The following is a 7,500-nucleotide window of genomic DNA, read 5'->3' as shown; positions in this document are numbered from 1 at the left end:
CTCTCCACTGTGGTAGTAGTACTAGTGGTGGACCTGCTGTCCTCTCCACTGTGGTAGTAGTACTAGTGGTGGACCTGCTGTCCTCTCCACTGTGGTAGCAGTACTAGTGGTGGACCTGCTGTCCTCTCCACTGTGGTAGCAGTACTAGTGGTGGACCTGCTGTCCTCTCCACTGTGGTAGTAGTACTAGTGGTGGACCTGCTGTCCTCTCCACTGTGGTAGCAGTACTAGTGGTGGACCTGCTGTCCTCTCCACTGTGGTAGTAGTACTAGTGGTGGACCTGCTGTCCTCTCCACTGTGGTAGCAGTACTAGTGGTGGACCTGCTGTCCTCTCCACTGTGGTAGCAGTACTAGTGGTGGACCTGCTGTCCTCTCCACTGTGGTAGTAGTACTAGTGGTGGACCTGCTGTCCTCTCCACTGTGGTAGCAGTACTAGTGGTGGACCTGCTGTCCTCTCCACTGTGGTAGCAGTACTAGTGGTGGACCTGCTGTCCTCTCCACTGTGGTAGCAGTACTAGTGGTGGACCTGCTGTCCTCTCCACTGTGGTAGCAGTACTAGTGGTGGACCTGCTGTCCTCTCCACTGTGGTAGTCAGTACTAGTGGTGGACCTGCTGTCCTCTCCACTGTGGTAGCAGTACTAGTGGTGGACCTGCTGTCCTCTCCACTGTGGTAGCAGTACTAGTGGTGGACCTGCTGTCCTCTCCACTGTGGTAGCAGTACTAGTGGTGGACCTGCTGTCCTCTCCACTGTGGTAGCAGTACTAGTGGTGGACCTGCTGTCCTCTCCACTGTGGTAGTAGTACTAGTGGTGGACCTGCTGTCCTCTCCACTGTGGTAGTAGTACTAGTGGTGGACCTGCTGTCCTCTCCACTGTGGTAGTAGTACTAGTGGTGGACCTGCTGTCCTCTCCACTGTGGTAGCAGTACTAGTGGTGGACCTGCTGTCCTCTCCACTGTGGTAGCAGTACTAGTGGTGGACCTGCTGTCCTCTCCACTGTGGTAGCAGTACTAGTGGTGGACCTGCTGTCCTCTCCACTGTGGTAGTAAGTACTAGTGGTGGACCTGCTGTCCTCTCCACTGTGGTAGTAGTACTAGTGGTGGACCTGCTGTCCTCTCCACTGTGGTAGCAGTACTAGTGGTGGACCTGCTGTCCTCTCCACTGTGGTAGCAGTACTAGTGGTGGACCTGCTGTCCTCTCCACTGTGGTAGCAGTACTAGTGGTGGACCTGCTGTCCTCTCCACTGTGGTAGTAGTACTAGTGGTGGACCTGCTGTCCTCTCCACTGTGGTAGCAGTACTAGTGGTGGACCTGCTGTCCTCTCCACTGTGGTAGCAGTACTAGTGGTGGACCTGCTGTCCTCTCCACTGTGGTAGCAGTACTAGTGGTGGACCTGCTGTCCTCTCCACTGTGGTAGTAGTACTAGTGGTGGACCTGCTGTCCTCTCCACTGTGGTAGCAGTACTAGTGGTGGACCTGCTGTCCTCTCCACTGTGGTAGCAGTACTAGTGGTGGACCTGCTGTCCTCTCCACTGTGGTAGTAGTACTAGTGGTGGACCTGCTGTCCTCTCCACTGTGGTAGTAGTACTAGTGGTGGACCTGCTGTCCTCTCCACTGTGGTAGCAGTACTAGTGGTGGACCTGCTGTCCTCTCCACTGTGGTAGTAGTACTAGTGGTGGACCTGCTGTCCTCTCCACTGTGGTAGTAGTACTAGTGGTGGACCTGCTGTCCTCTCCACTGTGGTAGTAGTACTAGTGGTGACTGTTCCTCAACCTGCTGATTCACACAGCAGAAACAGTCTTAGTTTGATTTGTCTCACAGAGAGGGGCCTGTGTGTGTGTGTGTGTGTGTGTGTGTGTGTGTGTGTGTGTGTGTGTGTGTGTGTGCGTGCGTGCGTGCGTGCGTGCGTGCGTGCGTGCGTGTGTGTGTATCTTTGCATCGTACTTTAGGATCCATCTCTGACATATACAGAGTAAACAGCGTGGAATGAAGACACAACAACAACATCCTGATCCACATCCTGATCCACATCCTGATCCACATCCTGATCCACATCCACATCCTGATCCACATCCTGATCCACATCCTGATCCACATCCACATCCTGATCCACATCCTGATCCACATCCTAATCCACATCCTAATCCACATCCACATCCTGATCCACATCCTGATCCACATCCTAATCCACATCCTGATCCACATCCTGATCCACATCCTGATCCACATCCACATCCTGATCCACATCCTGATCCACATCCTGATCCACATCCACATCCTGATCCACATCCACATCCTGATCCACATCCACATCCTGATCCACATCCACATCCTGATCCACATCCTAATCCACATCCTGATCCACATCCTGATCCAGATCCTGATCCACATCCTGATCCACATCCACATCCTGATCCACATCCTGATCCACATCCACATCCTGATCCACATCCTGATCCACATCCTGATCCACATCCACATCCACATCCTGATCCACATCCTGATCCACATCCACATCCACATCCACATCCTGATCCACATCCTGATCCACATCCACATCCTGATCCACATCCTGATCCACATCCACATCCTGATCCACATCCTGATCCACATCCTGATCCACATCCTGATCCACATCCACATCCTGATCCACATCCACATCCTGATCCACATCCACATCCTGATCCACATCCTGATCCACATCCTGATCCACATCCACATCCTGATCCACATCCTGATCCACATCCTGATCCACATCCACATCCTGATCCACATCCTGATCCACATCCACATCCTGATCCACATCCTGATCCACATCCACATCTTGATCCACATCCTGATCCACATCCTGATCCACATCCACATCCTGATCCACATCCTGATCCACATCCTGATGGATTGTTGTGTTTTCTATTTGTTGACTTGTCATTTCCATGAATCCACCCTGCACCAAAGATGGAGGAGGGAGGGAGGGAGAGGGGAGAGAGGGAGGGAGAGGGGAGAGAGGGAGAGAGGGAGGGAGAGGGGAGAGAGGGAGGGAGAGAGAGGGAGAGAGAGAGAGGGAGGGAGAGAGAGGGAGAGAGAGAGAGGGGGGGAGAGAGAGAGAGAGAGAGAGAGGGGGGGGAGAGAGAGGGGAGAGAGAGGGAGAGAGAGCGAGAGAGGGAGAGAGAGAGAGAGAGAGAGAGGGGGGAGAGAGGGGGGGAGAGAGAGAGGGGGAGAGAGAGTATGAAAGAGAGCACCCTGGTGAGAGTCTGAAACATTCTCCTTCTTGTTCGACATGCTGATTAGAGTGGATTTTGACACAAAGAGAGAATTTAGTTTCCACGGAGACCTACCCCCCTCCCTCCCTCCTCCTCTCTCCTATTCCCTAACCCTTATAGAACTTACCTCACCCCAACTCTCCTCTCCCCTCACCTCCCCCTCACCTCCTCCCTTCCCCTCCTCTCCTCCCTCTCTCTCCTCCCCTCCTCTCCTCTCCTCTCCTCTCCTCTCCTCTCCTCTCTTCTCTTCTCCTCTCTCCTCCCCCTCCTCTCCTCCCTCTCCTCTCCTCTCCTCTCCTCTCCTCTCCTCTCCTCTCCTCTCCTCTCCTCTCCTCTCCTCTCTTCTCTTCTCCTCTCTCCTCTCTCCTCTCCTCTCCTCCCCCCCTCTCTCCTCTCCTCTCCTCTCCTCTCCTCTCCTCTCCTCTCCTCTCCTCTCCTCTCCTCAGAGCTGAGTCATTAGTGAAGACTGGGTGACAGAGGCAGGCTGGGTGGAGGCCTTGGCTACCTGATTAGACATTCAGTGGCGCAGGCTGACTATAGCCCCCAAATTAATCACCTCCTCCTCTACCTCCTCCCCCGTGGACGAGGCCCCTAATCTGGTCTGGTCTCTGGGTATCACCTCCTCCTCTACCTCCTCCCCCGTGGACGAGGCCCCTAGTCTGGTCTCTGGGTATCACCTCCTCCTCTACCTCCTCCCCCGTGGACGAGGCCCCTAGTCTAGTCTGGTCTCTGGGTATCACCTCCTCCTCTACCTCCTCCCTCGTGGACGAGGCCCCTAGTCTAGTCTGGTCTCTGGGTATCACCTCCTCCTCTACCTCCTCCCCCGTGGACGAGGCCCCTAGTCTAGTCTGGTCTCTGGGTATCACCTCCTCCTCTACCTCCTCCCCCGTGGACGAGGCCCCTAGTCTGGTCTCTCTCTCTCTCTCTCTCTCTCTCTCTCTCTCTCCTGAAAACTGACAAACACTCTGAATATCATACATTTGCTTGGATTATTCTTCAAAGTCAATTACACAACAATAGGGTGACTTATTCTCATGTCTCTTCAGAGAGGAAGATACATAATGGACATATTGCACTGCAGACAGAATGACTCGAGACAGACTGAACTAAAGGACAGTAAACAGAATGACTCAGGATGTTCCAGACAGACTGAACTAAAGGACAGTAAACAGAATGACTCAGGATGTTCTAGACAGACTGAACTAAAAGACAGTAAACAGAATGACTCAGGATGTTCTAGACAGACTGAACTAAAAGACAGTAAACAGAATGACTCAGGATGTTCTAGACAGACTGAACTAAAAGACAGTAAACAGAATGACTCAGGATGTTCAGACAGACTGAACTAAAAGACAGTAAACAGAATGACTCAGGATGTTCTAGACAGACTGAACTAAAGGACAGTAAACAGAATGACTCAGGATGTTCTAGACAGACTGAACTAAAGGACAGTAAACAGAATGACTCAGGATGTTCTAGACAGACTGAACTAAAAGACAGTAAACAGAATGACTCAGGATGTTCTAGACAGACTGAACTAAAAGACAGTAAACAGAATGACTCAGGATGTTCTAGACAGACTGAACTAAAAGACAGTAAACAGAATGACTCAGGATGTTCAGACAGACTGAACTAAAAGACAGTAAACAGAATGACTCAGGATGTTCTAGACAGACTGAACTAAAAGACAGTAAACAGAATGACTCAGGATGTTCTAGACAGACTGAACTAAAAGACAGTAAACAGAATGACTCAGGATGTTCTAGACAGACTGAACTAAAGGACAGTAAACAGAATGACTCAGGATGTTTCTAGACAGACTGAACTAAAAGACAGTAAACAGAATGACTCAGGATGTTCTAGACAGACTGAACTAAAGGACAGTAAACAGAATGACTCAGGATGTTCTAGACAGACTGAACTAAAAGACAGTAAACAGAATGACTCAGGATGTTCTAGACAGACTGAACTAAAAGACAGTAAACAGAATGACTCAGGATGTTCTAGACAGACTGAACTAAAAGACAGTAAACAGAATGACTCAGGATGTTCTAGACAGACTGAACTAAAGGACAGTAAACAGAATGACTCAGGATGTTCTAGACAGACTGAACTAAAAGACAGTAAACAGAATGACTCAGGATGTTCTAGACAGACTGAACTAAAAGACAGTAAACAGAATGACTCAGGATGTTCTCAGACAGACTGAACTAAAAGACAGTAAACAGAATGACTCAGGATGTTCTAGACAGACTGAACTAAAAGACAGTAAACAGAATGACTCAGGATGTTCTAGACAGACTGAACTAAAAGACAGTAAACAGAATGACTCAGGATGTTCTCAGACAGACTGAACTAAAAGACAGTAAACAGAATGACTCAGGATGTTCTAGACAGACTGAACTAAAAGACAGTAAACAGAATGACTCAGGATGTTTCAGACAGACTGAACTAAAAGACAGTAAACAGAATGACTCAGGATGTTCTAGACAGACTGAACTAAAGGACAGTAAACAGAATGACTCAGGATGTTCTAGACAGACTGAACTAAAGGACAGTAAACAGAATGACTCAGGATGTTCTAGACAGACTGAACTAAAAGACAGTAAACAGAATGACTCAGGATGTTCTAGACAGACTGAACTAAAAGACAGTAAACAGAATGACTCAGAAGTGGTTGGTCACCTGTACTCTTTCTTTCTTTCTGAACATCCTGTCATTTCTTTCTGAGAATAGTTGAGCTGATAATGTGAGTGTGAACTGAGCGTTAGCTATTTGTGGACTAACTCAACGAACCCTCAGTGAAGACGACACACAAGGAAGCAGAAAGGAAGCAGGAAGGGTTTGAGGAAGCTTTTTTTTACTAAAGCCTGGACAACAGTGTTGGACGGAGAGAAAGACAGACAGAGAGAGAGTTACGGCTGGCGTCTAGCCAAGCTTTGACTAGCCAAACCGAACGATTGCACTTCGAAAATACTTCCTTAAAAAAGACCTTCGATTGAAAAAAAATAAAACAAATAAACAAATCGGTATTAATACCGGTTTGTCCATTTTGAGACACCGTAGCCGGTTAATCGCTTCCTCAAAGTAGTCCGAATTAATCTAAGATAGCTCAGGAAATCTGTCATTAATTTCGACATGGTTGCCCAAGGATACCTTAGTCGTGTAATTTTACATCTGACTAGTGTAACGGCCCTGGCCATAGAGAGGGGTTGTTGTTCTTTATTTTGGTTAGGCCAGGGTGTTACATCGGGTGGGCGTTCTATGTTCCTTTCTCTATGTTGGTTTGTTTCTTTTGTTTTGGGCCGTGTGTGGCTCCCAATCGGTTCACAGCTGTAGTTTGTTGTTGCTGATTGGGAGTCACACATAAGTAGCCTGTTTTTTCCTTTGGGGTTTTTTGTGGGGGATTGTTTTCTGTGTAGAGTTAATCCTGACAGGACTGTTTTGCTGTGGTCTTCGGGTTTATTTTTGCCAAGTGTTCTCTTTTAAAATTCGAATGATGAACACATCCTCCGCTGCACCTTTGTCTAATTCTGACGACGGCCGTTAAAACTAGGAATGTTTTGGTGCAGTATTTCTGCAAGTGGAACAAAACAAAAAAAAATGTGCTTGAGGACGAATCGTCTCTGATTGAATGAACACGGGCACTTCGTTTAAGAATCGCCACCATAGACCAATCGGGAAAAACGTGACCGAATGTGACTAAGTAGTACTGCATATACACCAACTGTTCCAACCGGTTTGGTCTGAGAAGGATGAGGACGCCTTTTAGACAGAACCCAGCTGAGAATTGAAAAGCATTTCCCCCTCCCCCACCCTCCCTCCTGTTTTTCTCCTCCCTCTCTCCACCTCTCCCCTCCCCCACCCTCCCTCCTGTTTTTCTCCTCCCTCTCTCTACCTCTCCCCCCCATCGCTCCTTGTACTCCACGGATAACGGAGAGCTTTGAAAGAAGAACGGGGCAGTGGAACGGAATATGAAATATTTAGAGTGCCTGCCTGTTCTTTATGTGTTGCTAGCAGAGTAAAGGAGAAGGAACCAGATATACAGGCTTTGGAAGATGTATTTTCTTAACTGAGTAGAGAGGGACGAGGGGGGGGGGGGGGGGTAGAGAGACAGGGGAGGAGAGGGGGTGAGGGGGTAGAGAGACAGGGGAGGAGAGGAGGTAGAGAGACAGGGGAGGAGAGGAGGTAGAGAGACAGGGGAATAGAGGGGGTAGAGAGACAGGGGAATAGAGGGGGTAGAGAG

At 49.0% G+C, this 7,500-nt stretch overlaps 1 protein-coding gene across 1 annotated transcript in view; it reads left to right on the top strand.

Moving 5' to 3' along the window:
* Window positions 1-7,500, top strand: part of LOC106596918 (uncharacterized) — a 192,047-nt gene that overhangs the window by 112,867 nt on the left and 71,680 nt on the right. The gene's annotated exons all lie outside the window — the stretch shown is intronic.

Source organism: Salmo salar, chromosome 07 (genome assembly GCF_965601325.2).
Source record: "Salmo salar chromosome 07, fSalSal1, whole genome shotgun sequence".
Taxonomy (NCBI): Eukaryota; Metazoa; Chordata; class Actinopteri; order Salmoniformes; family Salmonidae; genus Salmo; species Salmo salar.
The sequence above is the reverse complement of the archived record's forward strand: the minus strand, read 5'-3'. Positions and strand labels throughout refer to the sequence as shown.